This window comes from Hirundo rustica, chromosome 3 (genome assembly GCF_015227805.2).
Source record: "Hirundo rustica isolate bHirRus1 chromosome 3, bHirRus1.pri.v3, whole genome shotgun sequence".
NCBI classification, from domain to species: Eukaryota; Metazoa; Chordata; class Aves; order Passeriformes; family Hirundinidae; genus Hirundo; species Hirundo rustica.
This window is the reverse complement of record NC_053452.1, coordinates 9,301,771-9,320,590: the sequence shown is the minus strand read 5'-3', so window position 1 is coordinate 9,320,590 and position 18,820 is coordinate 9,301,771. Positions and strand designations below refer to the sequence as shown.

The window sequence follows — 18,820 nt, the reverse complement described above, 5'->3', positions numbered from 1 at the left end:
CAGAAATAAGGCCTCATCTCATCAGGAGCTGAGCGAAAAGACAACTGCCACAAACCACTTGTGATCCAATGTGTTCCCAAGGCAGTGCCCAATATTTACTTCCTGTTATGATTAGCAGCAATTGGACTATTGAAAACAGACAAGTGTATCAGCACTCCTTAAAATTAATGGGCAATAAACAAAATAAATGAATGCCAGTCCTTATTGACATGGCTGTACCTATTCTGCGCATGCTGCTCCTACCTGCCGTTCCAAGGGGAACGCAGCTCCCGGGCCATGTCACGTCTTGCAGTACCCTAAACCATGAGGGGTTGCACAGAGCAATAACCTCTGAATATATTCAGTCGTCCAGCAGTGGTGTTATTGCAAGCAGCATGGGCTAGAGCACACAATATTCAAGCCTTTCCACAGATCTGCCACTGCCTTTCAGCATTACTTTCAGCAATTCACTCAGCCAACTGCATTTATTTTCTCCTTCCCAAGTGACACATTCCATGTATGAAGCCAAAGGACCCAATCCATGGCTATCCTCGTGTCGGACAGGGTTCCCTGCAGGATTATCCTCTGTGCACATGGATCCATGTTCCCACACAAGACTGAGTCTTTTGCTAAGGCCTCACGTCAGTGACTGGTGGGAAGAAGAGGCTGCTGGGTGGTCCTACCCCTAAATTATTTGCTGACTGCTTCCCTAGGGACCATGGCAACTGTGGCACGGACAAGAGAATCCCTAAGGACAGCACTAAATTGGGTCACAGCCAGCCACTTGCAGGAGAACAAGGGAGATGTCCTCCTGTTGGCATGGGGATGAGGTGCTGTCCCTCTTCTGCAGGGGCCAGAACCATCTCTAGTCTCAACAATCTACACTCTAAATTAAGGGCTACTATCCAGAAGAAGAAAGCAAAATAAAAGGAAGCAGCAGCAATACGAAGAGACTAGGCATTTATTCCTGGCTCACTTGCTCTTAATGGAGATAACAATACCTCACTCCTTGACAGCAAAGCAGGGAGACTTAATGCATGGAAGTTTGCCAAGTAAATTGAGATCTTTGTACAATAGGCACTTTCAACATGCACAACTCTGGCTTATTAAAACAAAACAAAAGCCGCTCACCTTGAGGAGTTTTAGAAATTAGGAACCACAGTTCCCCGTGGCACAACACTCCACAGGATTATTTAAGCTTGTGCACACCCGAACAGCAATGCTTGACTAGTTAAATACCTTACACCAAGGCAGAAAACAGCGAAGAAGACACAGGACTGCTGTCTCTTCCACACAATTTCCCAGGCTTTCTCCAGGGCCCCACTCTGCTCCCTTTGAGCAATGTCTGAGTTTCAAACAAGGCACTGCGTCGTGACCTTTTCATATCCTTACATCCAGTATATTTATATATCCAGTACATAGAAGGGAAGAAGGGTTGCAAGTAAGTGGCCTATTTAGAAAGGTCCCAGAATACTTTTTGTGCAATTTTCTCCTCAGTTCCCCATCCGTGCCTCCCTGCTGAAGTGGCAGGTAACCTGAGCAAGAGCAGCATGTGAATTGATTTGGAGGCGATCAGCGCATCGGTGTTCAGCTCTGGCCAGCTGCCGTGTCATTGATTGCCTCGGGATCGATTTGCACACCATTCCCACTCACCTGCCAAGTCAGATGGAGAGGGAACAATGAAGTGAAAAGAAAATTATGTATTTGTAGTAGACACTTTCACCTCTCTTCACATTCTCCCTCAGGAGAAGTTAAGGGACCTGGACTGATTTCAGTGCTACTTTTAGCAAGCGTTAGGAGAGAAGTCTGTACAAAAAAGGGGACAACAGGGATGACCCTCTTCCTCCATTCCCTTTGACAAGAACCACCTACAGCATAAAAGAAACTAATATTTGTGCCTGTAACAGAGGCAGAGATACAGTTTTGACTGATTAATAAATCTTTTACTGTACTGTGGTCTTCTGCACCAGCCACAGATGATACAGTTTTCTATTTGCTTACACTTCATCTAAAAGGGGGACTAGAGCACTCCAACACACAAGTATTTCAGATATCTATACCAGTGGCAGTGGCAATGATATTTCTCTCACATGTAAAATTGTACGTGACATGTAAAATTCTCTAATGACGGATAATTCCAACTTAAACATATCCCATTTCTATTGTCCTTTTTTCCCCTCCTTTCTTCTTCAAACACAAAATAGCATTTAACTGATCCACCACCTTCATTCCCAAAATGCTACACAGACTCTGACAACATTTTTCCAAAAATCACTCCAGAAAACTCCCATTATGGGCAATAATCAGTGGCTCTCAGAAAACCCGGTTACCCATGTCCCTTGTGAAAATGGGTGTCAGGTTCCTAAATCAACTGAAATGCACCACATGTGACACTGAGCTGCACAAGAAGACCCAATGTCAGGGGACAGAAACAGAGCAAATAGATGCATAAATGAGGGAAAGCACTATGCTGGGCTATTACACAAGATGCTTTGAAAGCAAGCTCAGACTCAGAAAATTCCTAATCTTCAAACTGCCGAAAGTAGGAAATTATAACCCAGCCAGTGTCACACTCTACCTGTCACATTTTATCTTTTCTCCCTTATGCATCTACTATTGGTCACTGTCAGAGACAAAAACGTTGTGTTAGAAGGGAGTTTGGTTTGACATTGGAGAGACATTCCTACACTCTTGTCTATCGGGAAATTTAATTTTCACAACATGTGTCAAATAGGTGTTATTTTTCCTTCCTAAAGAGTTTGCAGAAACAGGCAGAGTAATTAAAGGTTACACTTGCAGATACCATCGCTATTATAGTTATTACACAATACAGTCATATTATTACAGTCACCACAGCGTTGTGTTCCTCTGGTTTCGGTTTTATCAGCTGGAGACACTTGCTTTCTAATTTCAGGTACATTGCAGGCTTCTAGTGAATTTGGGTCTAAATGGCCATCTATTTAAGAGTGCTGGGTAACCTTTGCTTTGTTATCCTATTTTCAGCTTACCTTTAAGCTCTGCCAAAGCAAAAAACAACCTGGCACCATAAATTGGCCAGCAATTTACAGGGCCTTTTGGGTGACAGAACCTGCAGAATGAAGAGAAACTCAAAACACTGCAGAGCTATTCAGGGTTCTGTAAAGGCCCTGCCCTCAGGGACCCAACCCTTTTGTGAATATTTTTCTCTCCCATTTACAGAGATTTAAATAATATAGAGAATTTAAATTGTAAGCTGAAGCATCAATACCTACATGCAATGTACCCATTTAGTCAAGTGATTCCCATCCTTTTGTGCTCTTCTAAAGTACTTGGTTTCAGAGAATAAAACATTCATCATCTATCTCCAAGCAACATGTCACAATAACCCTTCTCTCTGCCCACCTTCTCCCTTCAGGCAATTCTTGATCCCTTCCTCCCCATGCAGATTATGAAGATAATGTTCCTTTTGCCCCATCCATTTTAGTCTTGTGCTTTGAATTCCTCTAACATCCTCCTCTGTGTCATCACATCATCTTCAAATGCCTTGTTCTGAGCTTCTAGCTTCTCCTCTCTGCTTATTCATCCTCAGTTCCTACTGTTCAGCCCCAGCAACCTCAGTCCCGCTACTAAACCATCAGCAGCCTCACACACAGAAAACTCCTCATGCCCAAGGGTCCCCACTCACCTTTGCCCCCTCCATAAACTGATCCTGAAGGCTCTGTTCTTCCTCCGCAACATAATACAGGACTCGCTGCTTTTGTGACATCTGTGAGAAACTGATAACAAAGCTGATAATGAAAATGTTATTGACTATTTAGGTACAATCAGTCCATATTACAAAGTTTATTAACTGCAAGTGAAACAAAGAGCAACTGCACACAGTGGTAGGTAATTCTGAAGGTTTAATTCTTCAGAGCTGAGAAACAAAACTGTGTTAAGTATCTAAGGTCTGAAAAAGTAAGCTTTTTCAAGAAAAATACACCTGGATACCAAAGACGTCTGAGATGACCCCACAAAGGTACAAGTGATTTTGAAAGTCTGTTACAGAAACTATTTTTAAAAGAGGAAGAAATAAAAAGAAAAACTCACTTCAGGTACAACCTTTACTCCATTGCTTATATGTCATTTATGCCTACTGGATTGCGTTGCAGACACATGCAGTAGGAATGAATAAATCCCGAAAGTCAGCTTATCAAAAATAAATTGCCAAGTCATTATTTCAGTTTTCCTCAGTTCCAGCAGAATGCCAAGTATCCCCCGGGTTTTTACTGAAATTTGGAGAAGAACCTTGTGAAGAATAACTGACCTGAAGAAAAAGAAGACTTTAGAGGAGGCTGGAAGACAAGGAGCATTTTGAAGATGGGTTCTGATATAAAATCCCTGAAGACAGCTGGCTCAAAAGGTGAAGTGTGGTCAGCATTTTTCTCCCCAACAGGATGCTGCTGCGTGAACCAACTGGCACACAACTTCCTTTATCCTGACAGCTGCTGGATGCTGATATGGGTACATATTTAACATTTTCCTCAGTCCAGCATACTAGCACTAGGCCTTACTCCACCTTCTGCTAGAGGTTCAGCAGAGGCACGTACCTAGAAATGTTAAAACTCCTCTCTGAATCCAGGTTCAGAAGAACAACCCCAGTCCTGCAGTGAACACAGCGACGTTAAGAACGTGCAGTCACGCCACACTTGCAATGTTCTGTGGGGTTTCTCCACTGACATGCTGTGGAGGGGAGCAGCACACCGAGCACTGACGCAAAGGTCAAGTTAGTAAGTAGCTGCATAAACTTCCTCCATGGCTCATACTAGACCTGGTATTTTGGTGTATTTTGGGTGCTCTACAGAACAGTTATTTATAGAGTCAAGGTTCCAAGAAATGCTCTGTACCATAAGCTTTTGTTTCCTGTCTGAGAAAAGAGGTAGTCCTTCCAAAATGAAAAAGTAACTATGACATTCTGAGCTTGAACCCTGGAACAGAAAACAGTTCATTTACAAATAATCAATCCCATCACACGCAGAGTTGCTTTGAACCCTGTTGATAATACAGCTCAGTGTAAAATACATCAATTCTATCAAACAGAAAAATGCAAACATGGCTGGGTGAGTCGTGGCAGGTTGTGAAACTGAGGGAGCTTGCGCTGTCCCTTGGGATAAGTAAATTTTCATCGATCTCCCCCTCCATTCTGGTGATCTCCAGGGGGAAGCAGATTGTGATGAGCTAGCAAACTCCAAAACCAGGAGCTTCTTGCACACTCCTTGTCTTGAGAAGGGAAACAACTTTGAGAAATCTTGTCTCCTCACTCATAGTAAAGACACAGTCTGGTGGCCACCTCTGTGTATCTCATATCAAGCTGATTTGGAACATACCAGGACATCAGAAGGAAATTCCTGAGTCCTTCTACTGCTTTCGTATTGGCTTGTTTCTCAATGCTCTTTGTAGAACTACTCTGCAGATAATCTAGTGGAAAAACAGCTTGGAGCAGATAATTGCAGGAGCTGGGAAGAAAGGGATGGCTTTGCAGGGGAAAGGAGGTGAGCTCTCTCTTTTTTCTTTACAGTGTAACTGTCCCACACAGCAATCTCTCTCTCTCCCTACTGATGTGGTTATGACTGATCTACACAGATCCATTCCTCTGCATTCAGCCCTGTCCACACACAACAGGCAGTGCCTTAACTGTAGCACAAAAGACCCTGTGAAGACAATTGGGCCATTGACAGATTCTTCACAGTCCAACTGAGGACAGTGCTGCTGTGAACTCTTCTCCTCATCCACTCCTCTGCCCGAAGAGGAGCTCAGATGTTCCCTTCCTAACACATGACAGACAAAATCAGCTGGGAGAGTTCAAACCAGCTGTTTGAACTAGACTGGTACTTCTGCTTGACACAGAAGAGAGATTGTTGGTGCTGGTGTTGATCAGCAGCTGGGACATTATTGCCCTTGGCCTGCAGAGAGGGAGCCCAAAGAGGGCATTTCACCACGGCCCTGCATCACAGAGGGACAACTTTTCAACTATTCCTGTGAAGGAATAAAGACAGGCAATGCGGAAACAGGGCACTTTTTCATCAATGTTTCTATCTCTGCATTATATCTTTAATTGGAGTATGATTTTTAATCCAAATAATTTAAACTTCTAAGCTCTCTCACATTTATGCACACCCACCAGCCTCTGAAATGAGATAAGTAATAGAAATCACAAAACCTTACTTTAATAGCCTATTTTATGCTGTAGGTAATTGGCATTCACTATTCTTTCTGACTTACAACTTCAAATACAATTTATTTGTATCTTCTTCAGTTTAAGGTAAGCTTATGTGAGGTACAGTCCAGTTCAATAGAGGTTCACTGCAAATACTGAGTATTTCATGCACAGGGAAGAGGCCATAGAGTATTTGTGCACCATTCTACCTCTAAAGTCCTCAAAACATTAATTACGAATTATTCAGTTTGTGAAATCTGTGTCACAGAAGTTACATTCTGTTGCTTCTTAAATTGCTTGGTGTAACCCTGACAAGAATCTAATGGAAATCATTCTGTTGCTTAAGGTTACCTGGATATTTTGTGTGCTGTGCCAAACTGTAGCTTATGAGCTCACCTTGGTATGAGACATACCAATCCTATTAAATAAACCTAGTCTTGCGTCTTGAACCTACGATCCAAACCCATATTCTTCATCTGCAAATCCAAGCAACAAAAGTCAGAGATACAAACTACTCATTATTCTGTTTCCTAAATATTATTTGGGAAGAATCAAGGTTTTCAAAGCTGGACACCAGGAATGGATATTCAGATTTATCATAATGCAACTGACATGGAAAACTTATTTCTTGGATGCAAGCAAAGGTTTACGTCAAAGATTGTGGAAGTTGATTTAAAAGTCCTGCATGGAAGCAGCTCTGGAAGCAAATAAAAAACATTCAACCCCTCAAAGATCTCCCTTTTTTCCATTCACCTTTCACAGTCTTCTAAATCACAGTCAGAGAATGGGTTGAGATTTTAGAATAGAAAGGACTGTAAATCCCAAAAAATTCTGGGTAATTATTGACTGAAAGGGAGCAACTTTTCAGATAAGAGAATCAGACACAGGTTTATCTTTGCTGAACACAGTAGCTTGATCTCAAAGAGACTGGAGGTCAGTAGACTCAAATATGTAGAGCCAGGAGAAGGATGAAGAAAAAGACAAACCTAATCTCTAATCCAATCTAGGAATGGCACTGGCAGAGGTAAAAGTCACATGTGACTAAATCTCAAGGTCTTCTGTCAGTAAGATGAAAAGAGCGGTGATGACCACCATTGAAAAGTGCAGGAGAATCAAAAGGCTGAGACATCATAAATCTAAGTCCACACACACCACTGATGTGCTAAATTCAAAGCCAGGAGCTCCATCCTTCCTGCTTGCTATATTTTGCGAGCCTGAACAGCATATTCCAATTCTTTGGCGTCAGAACTTTTTTTCCTTTGTTTATCTGTGAAAGAGACTCTTCAGTTCATGCCCAGAGTTTTAACCAAGGCAGTGAAACCTACCCAAGTTAGAATTTCAACTAACAGCCAAGAAATGAAAACTCCGTCACCTACCTTGGGATGTTGGTACTAAAGCATAACAATGGCACGTAGGAGGTCAGCATCAGCTGTTCTGCTGACAGCATTATAACAGATAAAATGGGACAGTGGTGAATAGCAAAGAGAACATTTGGAGCTGCAGCAGGGAAACAGAAGAAAGGAAGGGAAATCTGCCCTTTTAGCACCACTGTGTCTTTTCTTACAGAACAGGGCTGTAACGAGGCTCTAAACAGAGAGGAAATGGGCCCATCACAAAAACAGCAAGTGCACTGAGATGTCTTTGCAAACGCCTTCCACCAACATCAGCAGCAGTGCCTTTGCAGACTGAAGGACTGTTTGACCTGCACACATTAACTTACAGATCAAAACAAAAACCAACAACTAGATCTTCTCCACCAGATTCATTTTAACTCACTTATTTAGGCAGATCCCTGCATTGCTAAACCCTTGACAATCTCAGAAGCCAAGTAAGACAAACACCATTGCAGGAAAACAAACCAAAAATACCTACATTTTGAAGTATGAGTTTGAGGCTTGTTTGGTGAAAATTGTAACATAGTTTTGGAGTTAATGCCACTTGTGACTGGAATGAGGTATGTGCATCACACAAATTCCATCGTGCTCTGCCACGGAGACGTCTGTACATGCTCAGACTGAGGGAGGAATGTTTCACATCTGCATAGCTGAGCAGAAAACTCAAGGAACCTAGAACTGTTTGAAGCAACTAAGGAAATAGGCTGATACTGACTTCTGCAGGTTGTTTTGCCTTTTTTTTTAAGTTTGAGTTTCTTTTTTAAAGTTTGTTCTGCAAACACAACAAAAAAAAAATAGAAAGACACTGCATTAAACTTAGTTCTATTTTCTGTTGATAGAATTCAAACTTAAAAAGTACTGGTAAAAATAAAGGGTTGATCTCAGCACTCCAAAAATTCAGAGTGGGGAAAAGGAGTGCAGGAATGGGTGAAATGTAGGTCAGAGGATGGTGTCAGAAAAGCACCCGGGAAAAGCAGAAGTTTCAGACTGTTTATAACCCACCAGCTGAAAGTGAAGCCTCTAACAAAAGCTCTGAGAGCAGATGATCTGTGAAACCAAACCTGCAGATAACAAGATAACTCCTAAATCACAACCTAACAAATGTAGGACTTAAAAATACATATTAAGGCTGTCTTTACAGCAAGTGTTTTACTTTTGACAGTAATGAAGACACTGGTGCTCACCACACTCCCCCTTCACCCTTGTAAGGCCTCAGCCCAGGAGCCTCTGGCTGCCAGTTTTGTGCTCTTCCCCCATGGAATCTATAGTAACCCCAATCCAGAGGAAAGCAGAGTGAAATATCAGCACATTGAAAACTCTTCTCAGTGCTCAGCCATCCATCAGCATGTCTGTCTTCCATTAGCCAAGAGCACAAAACTTCCCATTTTCTCCCTTATCTTTCCAACTTGTGGTATTTCTTTCATAAGGCAACTTGGTACATGGCAGTAACATGTCCTGGTGTCCCTGACCTCCTCCTGTTTGCTGCTTCTTTCTGTAAACTGTGACACCATTTCTGATCACCCTCTGGTTTCTGCTGTCATTGAGGACAGTCTCCACAGCACCACTCCAGTGGCACCAGCAGAGATAAGCTGTATCAGCAATATAACCAAGAATGGATAACAGTGGGATAGTTTTATGGCTGGAGACTTCTATAAACAGCATATGTCATAACTGCATTATAGAGATGGACTTTAATGGGTTCACCTTCACCCTATATAACTGCTCAATTACATCACTAGGAACAGCAAGATAACCATTATTGCATGGTCCATGGTCATAACAGCCCAGGGGTTTTTTTGTTGTTTTTTGTTGGTTTTTTTTTAACAGATACACTGGAATAATTCATTTGCAAAACAGGACTTGGAATTTGATTCATGAAAGGTAGTAACAGGGCTCAAATCATAGTATAGTTTATGATTGCCAGCTTCCTGTATAGCCAGAGACCACCATGCAACTGTGCTTCTGGAAAACTTGTCTTTTACCTCCCCTTTCCAAACAGGTGTAACTGTCATTTAATGAACGCTAATTAAGATAGATCCATTGTGATTTCAGAGTACTTTTTGTCTAAGCTTGATAAATTTATCACAGACAGCCTTAACAATACATAACGAGTTATATCTGCACTTTCTGCAAGTCTATGCAATTAATTTTCTATTTGTGAAAGGAAATGGAAAATGAAATATTGTGCCCTTTCTAATGCAGAGGCAGATGTAATGAATGGCTTTGGCAAATAGTTGTCAAAGTATGTTAACTAACATCTACAAATCTTTTCCTTCTCCAACAATAGTTTCAGGGCCCAGGATAATTCACTTCCCTTTTTTGTCATATTGATATGACATACCAAATCCACTGTATCTACATAAAAGAAACATAATTGAATTCAAGTTGCAAACCAATTGTCTTCATCTTTTACCCACTGGCTTGAGAGATCCAAAGGGCAGATTAAAATCCACAGAGCAGCCTTTTCAGAATTCCCACTGGAGAACAGAAATCTGGTAGGCAAACACTTGAACAGAAGACTCCTCAGTTTTGGAAGAGGCTGCTGACACACACTGATCACTCTGCTTCCAAAGGGAACAATCCCTGTATCCTGCACCTCTTGTCAGCACCCTTTCTTTGTGGGGGGATGGGAGTATTCACTTTTTGCATCCGGACTTTAGAATTGGCTTCCACACCTTTAAATTCTTACCTGTACCATTAGAAAATATCTATAATGCCCTTCAAGCAGAGCATCCCACCCTGTTTCCATACTGTCAGGCAATTTGCTGCACTCTCCATTATTCCATTAATGCAAATAGTGATACACATAGGGCAGGCCTAAAGAGCTTGTCTTCTGTTGTCCCCAAATACGAGGAATTATTCACCAAAACCTACACGAGTTTAATCTTTTACTTTGCCAACTTAAGGCTTCAAAAAGTTAAGAAGCCCTAAGAGGAAGATTACCAGTAATTCCTTAAGTTGGGCTTTTGGGGCACTCAAACAGTCTTTAATTGCATACCCACACACCATTCTACCCTACTATCAGATTTCTCTTTTATTTGTAAACTGGGGAAGCAAAACATGGTTTCAAAACTTCAGGTTCTTTCATCCTTTTACATGACTAAGTCCTGCTAAGCTCTCAAAGCAGCTTTGACTCTGGCTTTTTCTACCTTTGGAGACCTTGCAATTTTCCTAATACTCTTAAAACAATTGCTTTTAACTTTTGGACATATGTGATATTAGTGTGATGCAAACCAGCCAAGGTCAAGTGGTTGGTAAAGCCTGAAATAGTTTAGCAGTCAAGGATAACAACAATGCACAAAAAAAAAACAACGTCAAATTGCTTGTAGGTCATCCGCAATAGCACTGAGCTACAAGAAGTTCCACAGCATTACACAAAAGAAGAAAACAACACTGCACCCACAAAAGCAAAATTGAAATGACCCAGCAGTACAACAATAGCATCCAATCTGCAAGTAGACTAAGGAGAGAAAGAACATCTGGATGAAAAACTCCTAGCACAGAAGCCATTGTTTTACCTGAAGTCATGAATGCAACTGCACTCACCATGGGAGAAGTTCATCCCCTTATAGATTCTTCAAAGCCTTCTGATTTTGAAATGCTCAGCCTGAGGCATGGAACTGCCTAGATACACGTTGTTCCACAGGCACAGAGGCACCACTCAATAGGGAAAGCTCCAGAACTGATCACTCATGAAATGTATAGGCATAGGTGGCATTTCAGCATTTTGCCTGTCTTTCCCACAATCAGCAGCATTCACCAAGAGTTTCCTTCCTGTGTCAGAGCAATGCAGCATTCATACCCATTTTCTCAAGCAAGGAAACAAGAGGGAGAGTCCCTGGAGTAATCAGCTACCTACTGGTTCAAGTATTCCCTTAGGAAATTCAGATTCCTCATCTGCTCAGTTTGAGTAGACACACAGAGTTCATTCTGCCATACTTCAGGTGACACCTTAACCACCTCAGCCTTCCCCCTGAAGTCCCCCTTCCACATTATGTAAGTAAGGTCAACAGTAAGGGCCTGCAGAGATCAAAGTTTGGGTCCCTAAAAGTTCAGGGAGCAAATCAGCCATGTTTTTGCAAGTGTAAGTGGAATACAAGCATCTTCAAAGACATCACCAGCCATACACACGCACATACACAAAAAGCCCCAGCTCAAAGGACTGACATCTCTCTGGTATTACCAAGGTGTTTCTGAATGTGTTGATGTGTCCCAGGCATGTTAGACCTGAAAAGTAGAACAGCCTAGCCAGTAGAGCATCTGCTTCACCAAGCACCCCTCACATGAAAGAAAAATTATGGGAGCAATAAAATAAATGCTGAAGGCACCACTGCTAAAGCCACAGAATCCACAAGCTGGATAAGCAGCATGAGGCTACTGAAAAGGTAGGCAATTGTTTTGGATCCTCCTGGCCTCTGTACCCACCTGATTCCTTCCTAGAGCCAGGTAACAGCACTCCTGCACAGACACAGAAGTTGTGCAAAGCCTTTGAAAAAACACTCATCAAGGAATACTACCTGACTGGGCCAGAGCAGCCTCAATACTCATTGCCAAAGACACAGGCACAAGGTATTGTGGAAGGACAGCAGTTACCTCACAGCACAGTGGGCCCCAGCAGATGCCAAGGACTGCCATGTGGAAACCAGCCTGCCACAAAGGAATATTAATGTCCTCAGCAAAAGCAACCAGCAGGATTTCTACGACTCAGAATCAAAACTGTTCTGGGGTATGGGCATAGGAGACAGGATGGCAGAAGAGGTGGCAGAGCACAGCTGTATCTTCAGGTGTTTGCTAGAAAGCACAAATATGGGAAAAAAATACACACATTGAGTCTGGAAACAGCTACAAAACTACACACAGCCCATCCTTGCTTTTATTGCAGGAGCTACAAGCTGAATCTGCAAAGCAACTCAGAAGATATCACTGCTAAAAATGCAGCTGGGCTCAGAGGTTATTAGGGCTTGTTGACACCATCTTTCGAGCCCTTCAGATGCAGACAAACTACTGGTACGAACAAGAGACAAAACTGCAATACAGACACTGTTAATTCAATGCAGCACAGCCTTCACAAGGAGCTGGTGAGCAAGGACCCCAACCTTAGGGTGCTGCCACGTGAAAAGGGGTGTTCAGTGAAGCAGAATGTGGGCTCAATCCCAATGAGCTACACAGCACTGATGTCAGAAAATGCATCCACCCAAACTGAGTTTCATAAATGTTTGTATCCATCTTTTTCTCAGGGTTACTCAAAAAGACAGCAACTCGGAATGTGATTTGAGAAGGTATGAAGTCATGTACAAGACAATCAAATCATGATTTGAATCAAATCATGAAGGAATCCTTCTTTCAGATGCTGTATGCTGGCCAGGCACGTCAAGTGATATCAACAACATGAGGAGTAAAGATGAGACACAGGAAGAAGTGCAAGCAACAAGAAAGTAGCTGTGAACATAGAGAAGGCTCCTAAGAGACATAAAGTAAAACAGGAATGAACCTACTGGCCTTGTATTCAAATGTCTTCATTATTCTAAGTGACTCTTGTGACTGCTGAGAACTCAACAGGTCTTTTATTACGACAATAATCACCACAAAAACACTTCTATACATACAGTGTCCAAACCATGCAACTTCAGAAAATACATTTTCAGTTACCAAGAAAAGAGAATTCAGCTCCGCCACACATCAAAAGGTCAAACCAAACTGGCAAGTTATGAACAGCAATGACAGGCGAGTCATTCCAGACTGGGGAACATCTGGGAAGGCACTGAGAGCAGTGAGAGACTAGTGGTAGAAAGAACAATGGATGAGAGAGGGGGACAAAAATGTGCAACAGCTAAAACCTGTCTAGTCTGAAAAGATAGCAGAACTAATACCAGACACCACTAATTAAGAAATTGTTTCCACTGCCAAATCATCCATTCCCGAGTAGTGCTTTGAACAGATAAATTCTCATTTATGTAACATGACTTTCTCACTGAAACAGCACAAATGTTCATGCATGCCATACATATCAGATGCACATATGAACGTGGAAATTAGTGAGAAAGCCAGCATGAGCCAATAGGCTTACAGCATCTGGACGCTCTTTCAAAATCTCCTGGAGAATAAAGTCAGGACAATGTCAAATTCATAGGGAAATACCTGATTTACCAATCAAACGAGCAGCTGCTTTCAAAGTTGAGCTCACGTCTTGGGTTTGTGCATTCAGATGCGCACACACGTGATGTTACAAGCAGGACAAAAACACGGTAAGTTCCATAAGCATGTTTACTTTTTATCTCTGATAAATACAAAGGAAGTGATTCAGACTTGCCCAGAAGGCAGGGATTCTACTGACATTATAGGTGTCTGTGGTTATGTCTAGGAGCCTTCAGACAAGTACTGCTTGTGAAAGAAATATTGAAGTCAGCTTTAAAGTATTGAATTCAGGCATAGGTACCAGACTAGCTGTGGCAGCCTGGAGCGCAGCAGGGGCCGATTTATCCTGCTGGAAAGTAATCATTGTGTAATTAATGGAAACATCCGTCTTTATTTTAGGGGGTGGATGGTAAATCTACTGCACAAGTTGTTAACTAAAGTAATGTAAATTTGTTAAACACATACTTTTTGCACCAACATGAGAGAATGTTTTATTCTATTTGTAGGAACCATTTTCAGGGGAAAAAGTGACTAACAGACCACGCTTACGTGACAGGTCACAAGAGGCAGGTTTCATATGCTGAGACGAGGGGAACTCCACCCTACACCCTGATCTTCCAATCTTGGGTCTTGACCTAATGGCAAAAGTCCTCAGAGACCCCCCCCCAAGAATTACTTCCTCTTCTCTGGTAAAAGAAAACTTCTGCTTCTCTCAGTTGCTCTATCCTTTTTTCGGGAAACAATAAGTATAAACAACCAAAGTCTTTTATCTGCTTCATCTTCTGCACAGGGAAGGATTAATCCTTGAAATTAATTTTAATAACAGCATCTCAAATGAAAACCAAGGACACTGTCTCCACCAGCACCGTATTCAGAGCAGCACAGCTATTGATTTAACTCAATTATGCTTTAATGTAACATTTGCTTTGTTAAACAAAGCTCAGCATCTTGGAGTTAATGGCAGTGGCCAAACACCTCAGTCCAAAGATGCCACTGTCTGAGGTGAAAGTACCGCAGCATTTTAACATGCTGCTGCTCACCCAGAGCCTGTCAGCTGAGGAGCTAACCCAGGTCACCTTCTGATGGCTACATGACTTACTCCAAGTTAGCTCAACTCCTTCTACAAGTCACTGAACCAGGCCACGTAGTCCCATCCGAGGCTGCCCACCAGTGTTCTGACCAGCAGATGCTGAATTGGCTCTTGCCCTTCTCAGAGCTGTGTTCCTGCATGTGCTGGCACAAACCAGATCAGCAGCTGGGCATTCCCAGTGTTGCAAGCAGACTATCATATTAATGCCCAGGTGACTCGAATGAGATGGGCCACAGCCAGGTACTCCAAGCCTTTCTCAAGGCACCCTAACTCAACTGGCACCATTGCTTCTTGTTTTCGAAGTTAACTTCTGTGGTAGTGGATGACAAGACAAAAACAAAATGCAGCATTTAAATCATGCCAATACAACACCAAACAGCCAAAGTATCAACTACATGCTGCCTTTTTATTAAGACATCAGTCATTTTAATTGCCTTACACAGTGGAGTTTTGGCTACACACTTAAGCTTCTGGACACTGTGGATAAGTAATGACACCAGTAGCTTTAACAGGTGAGCCTATTTTTCAGTGTTTTTCTTCCTGTTATGGGGGTTCCATGTCCTTTCCCAGCCCACTCCTAAGCATTCCTTTAATTTCTTTGGGTCTTTACAGAACAAGATGCACTCTCAATGAATGATTTTGAAGGAGCAGGAGAACCAAAGGTAAACAAGTGCAAAATCACACCAGCAAATAAAGTATGAATGTTTTAGCATTAATTCAAAGCCGTAAGGGTACAAAGGATTTGGGGAATTAAGATGTAACCTTCACACCAAGGATCTTCAAGTGAATGCAGACAAATTTTAGTAAAAGTTAACATTAGAGAAAGGAAAGATAACACTGCAGTGAGATCATCAAGGACTAATGCTGCTTTTAACCTGGAGCAGAGGGAAGACTGGGACGTTTAAAATCCCTTCAAAATACTTTTAAGCCAAGCCAATACATGAGACAGAAACAGTGCAGGTAGGAATATACTAAGTAGGGTTATTTTCTGGTACATATATGTATTTTGAACTGGACTTCAATGAAGAGGAGGTTGCAGCAAAGAGACTGATAGACTTAATAGCAACACAAAACCCAGCACTAGACTTCTTGGTGAGGTTGGGTGGGTGCCAGGGAAAGTAGGGCAAAATATTCCATTAACTTTCACTTTCACAGTTCCAGGACTATTCATCTTTGAGAAATGTAATAAGGTCCACAAATGTATACAGGCATCCATCTAAAATTACTTGGTTTGGAACTCCCATACCTTAATATTGGAACTACATATACAAACAAATGCAATGTGGGTGCTACAGGATCTTCAGAACCACAAGGAGAAGGACAGTAGTCAAAGTGTTTACATGAATTGAACAAAGGGTCAAAAAAAAAAAAAAAAAAAGGCGATTTCATTTCAAATATATCTAGGGCTTTCTCATTAGGCCATGAAACTCACAGGTATTAATCATGAAAATAAATGTTCCTTGCCCCTAGGTGCGACACAGTTCTTACACAAGAGAAATGACCAATACAACTCTTTCTCTGATCAAATTACTGAAGATGAAATGAATTTTAAAACAATATCCCGGGTGGATTATGCATTTAGCTACTTAAGAAGAGACTTGGTAAAGACCTCCATTTATTACTTTGAAAAGCCAAGCTAGTTGCTGCCAATAATTAAGGCACAGTCTTGTTCACATCTCACCTTAAAGGCTTTGGAGCTGAAGAGCCTACGGATAATAGCCAGCTGCCCTATTGTACCTCACACTTCGCTTTGAAAAGTTTTGAAACAAAAGTAAAATCAGTTAAAGTAGATGGTCTCATTCATCAGCACTTTATTTTGGGGACTTATCACAGGAAAACAACAGAAGTTTCATATATTGCCTTTTTTAAAAAATTAATAGAACAAATCCTATAGATGTGTTCTTACCTGTACATTATATGTAATCTCACAAAAATAATTATAATAAAAAAACACCAAAAGGCAGATGTTTAATTAGCACTAGACCCAAAATTTAATAGGATTTCATTTAGGCTGGGCTTCTCACGAGTATAAAATGAAGCGTGTGATGTATATTTGCAGGATTAGGGTTCATGGGCTGATTGCCAGACCTACACTACAGCTGCACTGGGGTTGCGTGCAGACAGTGCCTCACACACTGCACCTGCACCAGCAGCTCCTGCACCCAGACAAGGCTTTTGTGCCACTCAGCTACCTCTGAGGCTGCTTCCTTTACTCCACTTTTCCAGCCCAGCACACGGAAAAAAAAATCGAACAACCGCAGCTCACATTCCAGAAATGTCAGGGGATTGGTTATGAACCATGACATGGGCAGCCAGTTAAGAAAAGAGGGTATCTTTTCTATTTGAACTCTTAAAGTCTCAATGGAACCTTATCACGTTTAGGACAGGTTTTCAAGCTTTCCTTCACAAAACGAGAACTAGAAAGTGTAGAGCAAAAGCTCTGATTTTCAGAAAACTCACTGAACTTCAGTATGAAAAAAACCCAGACAAACAAAAATCCCTGCATATGGTTGGAAATACGATCATGAGCTAAAGCACTACTGTTCTTTAACTCAGAGTTCAGCTCTGTGCTGTTTCCAGCCCCTCTCAGCATTGCTCCTGGTCTGCCTTTCTCCTCACCATGTTGTACATCCCTGACCTCCTCCTTGCACCTCAAAATGGGATTTGTCAAATCCCACAGTAAGACATCCTAGGATGAGTTCATCTGTCAATATGAAAGCTTTTCTGCAGGTTGAGGTTCCTCAACTCGCTTACCTTAGCATGAGACAAGCTCCTGTGCCAGTGTACAGGAGGCGGGGGGAACTTCAACAGCACCAACCAGAGAGCCTTCAACTAGTTTAGAATCACAATTACATTTAGCTACAGCCCAGCAAATCCAAAGCCGGTGGTATTCAAGAGTCCAGCAGAGTAATTACCTACCTAGAAGAATTTTTTCAGTTTCTAAGAGGTGTAGAACCAAGCTCCTCTTTCAGACGTGCCAGTGTAAACCAACAGCAGAGCCCATGACAGCAGCAATCTGTTCAGATCTACCTCAGAGTAATTGACAATAGCTTTTGGCACAGCTGACAATTCCAAGCGGGACAGGGTTTTAAAACCACATCTGAAGTTCCTACTGCAAGTGTTGTTATATAAACTTCTCAGTAATTACAACATCACCTCAGTAATTACAACAACTTATGTTTTAATTCAAGCCAGTCTCAATTAAGTGGCAATTCTGTGGTAACATGACTAATACCCAACAATCAAGTCAATAGTTTCCTACCGTCCACATAGCAAAGCCATGAGCTAAGCAGCGTCAGGTGAACTCTGAGCTCAATCAGAGCTCAATCAGAAGATTTTCAAGGCACTGAGAACCTGATCCATTTCTCCCAGAAATCTTAAATCTATTCTTTTAAAACCCTGACCCAGGGAAAGCACTGCAGGAGCCATAACCGAGTTCAATAGGTGGCTCTTCCCAAAACAGAAGTGACAACACAACACCAAGAAATTCTCAGAGCAAGAGGAATCACTGGGGATATTCAGCTGGGCTTCCAAGTAGTATCAAAGATTCATTAGTAACAGCCATACAAAAATTATGGAAATTCACAGAACAGTTCAGAGTTGGGATAATTCAGGCAAATTCCAGTTTGAGGAATTAAGATTGTACTGGTTCCAAATAACCACTAATCAAATGTGTTTCATCCTGGTTGGAAGCATTCTAGAGCCTCACAACACCATTAGCTAGCTGCATGTTCGGGTGTTAGGTGACAATCAATCTACCCCATTTTTAGAGTGTTACAAGATTAAAAAGCATTGTATTAATGAAGAAATTTTCACTTGAAAGGAGCAGTGGTGACACCACAGAGGGGAATGTTTGTGTGTGGTCTTCTCATCAACGTTTCCTCGCTATTTAAAACAAAGCAAGCCTTAATGAAGAGGAGAAGACAGGAGTTATGAAACAGAACTGCTCCAAATAAAAGGAAGAAAATGGAAAACGGTGCCAAAAGGAGTACATGATATTAAACAGTGAACTTTTATAGACAATCTATAAGAGAAACTATATGATGA

General features: G+C 41.7%; 1 long non-coding RNA gene across 3 annotated transcripts in view; it reads right to left on the bottom strand.

The window, feature by feature from the left end:
• Nucleotides 1-960: 960 nt before the first annotated feature.
• The window catches only part of LOC120750248 (uncharacterized), a 35,243-nt gene continuing 17,383 nt past the window's right edge, over nucleotides 961-18,820 (bottom strand). For 2 of the 3 annotated variants that reach the window (XR_005699942.1, XR_005699943.1), the window contains exons 5-7: nucleotides 3,644-3,734; nucleotides 2,988-3,067; nucleotides 961-1,632 (exon numbers count right to left, since the gene is read on the bottom strand). This is a non-coding gene — a long non-coding RNA (uncharacterized LOC120750248). Of the gene's footprint in view, nucleotides 1,633-2,987; nucleotides 3,068-3,643; nucleotides 3,747-18,820 lie in introns of all 3 variants that reach the window. The other variant, XR_009207631.1, reaches the window with a different exon arrangement.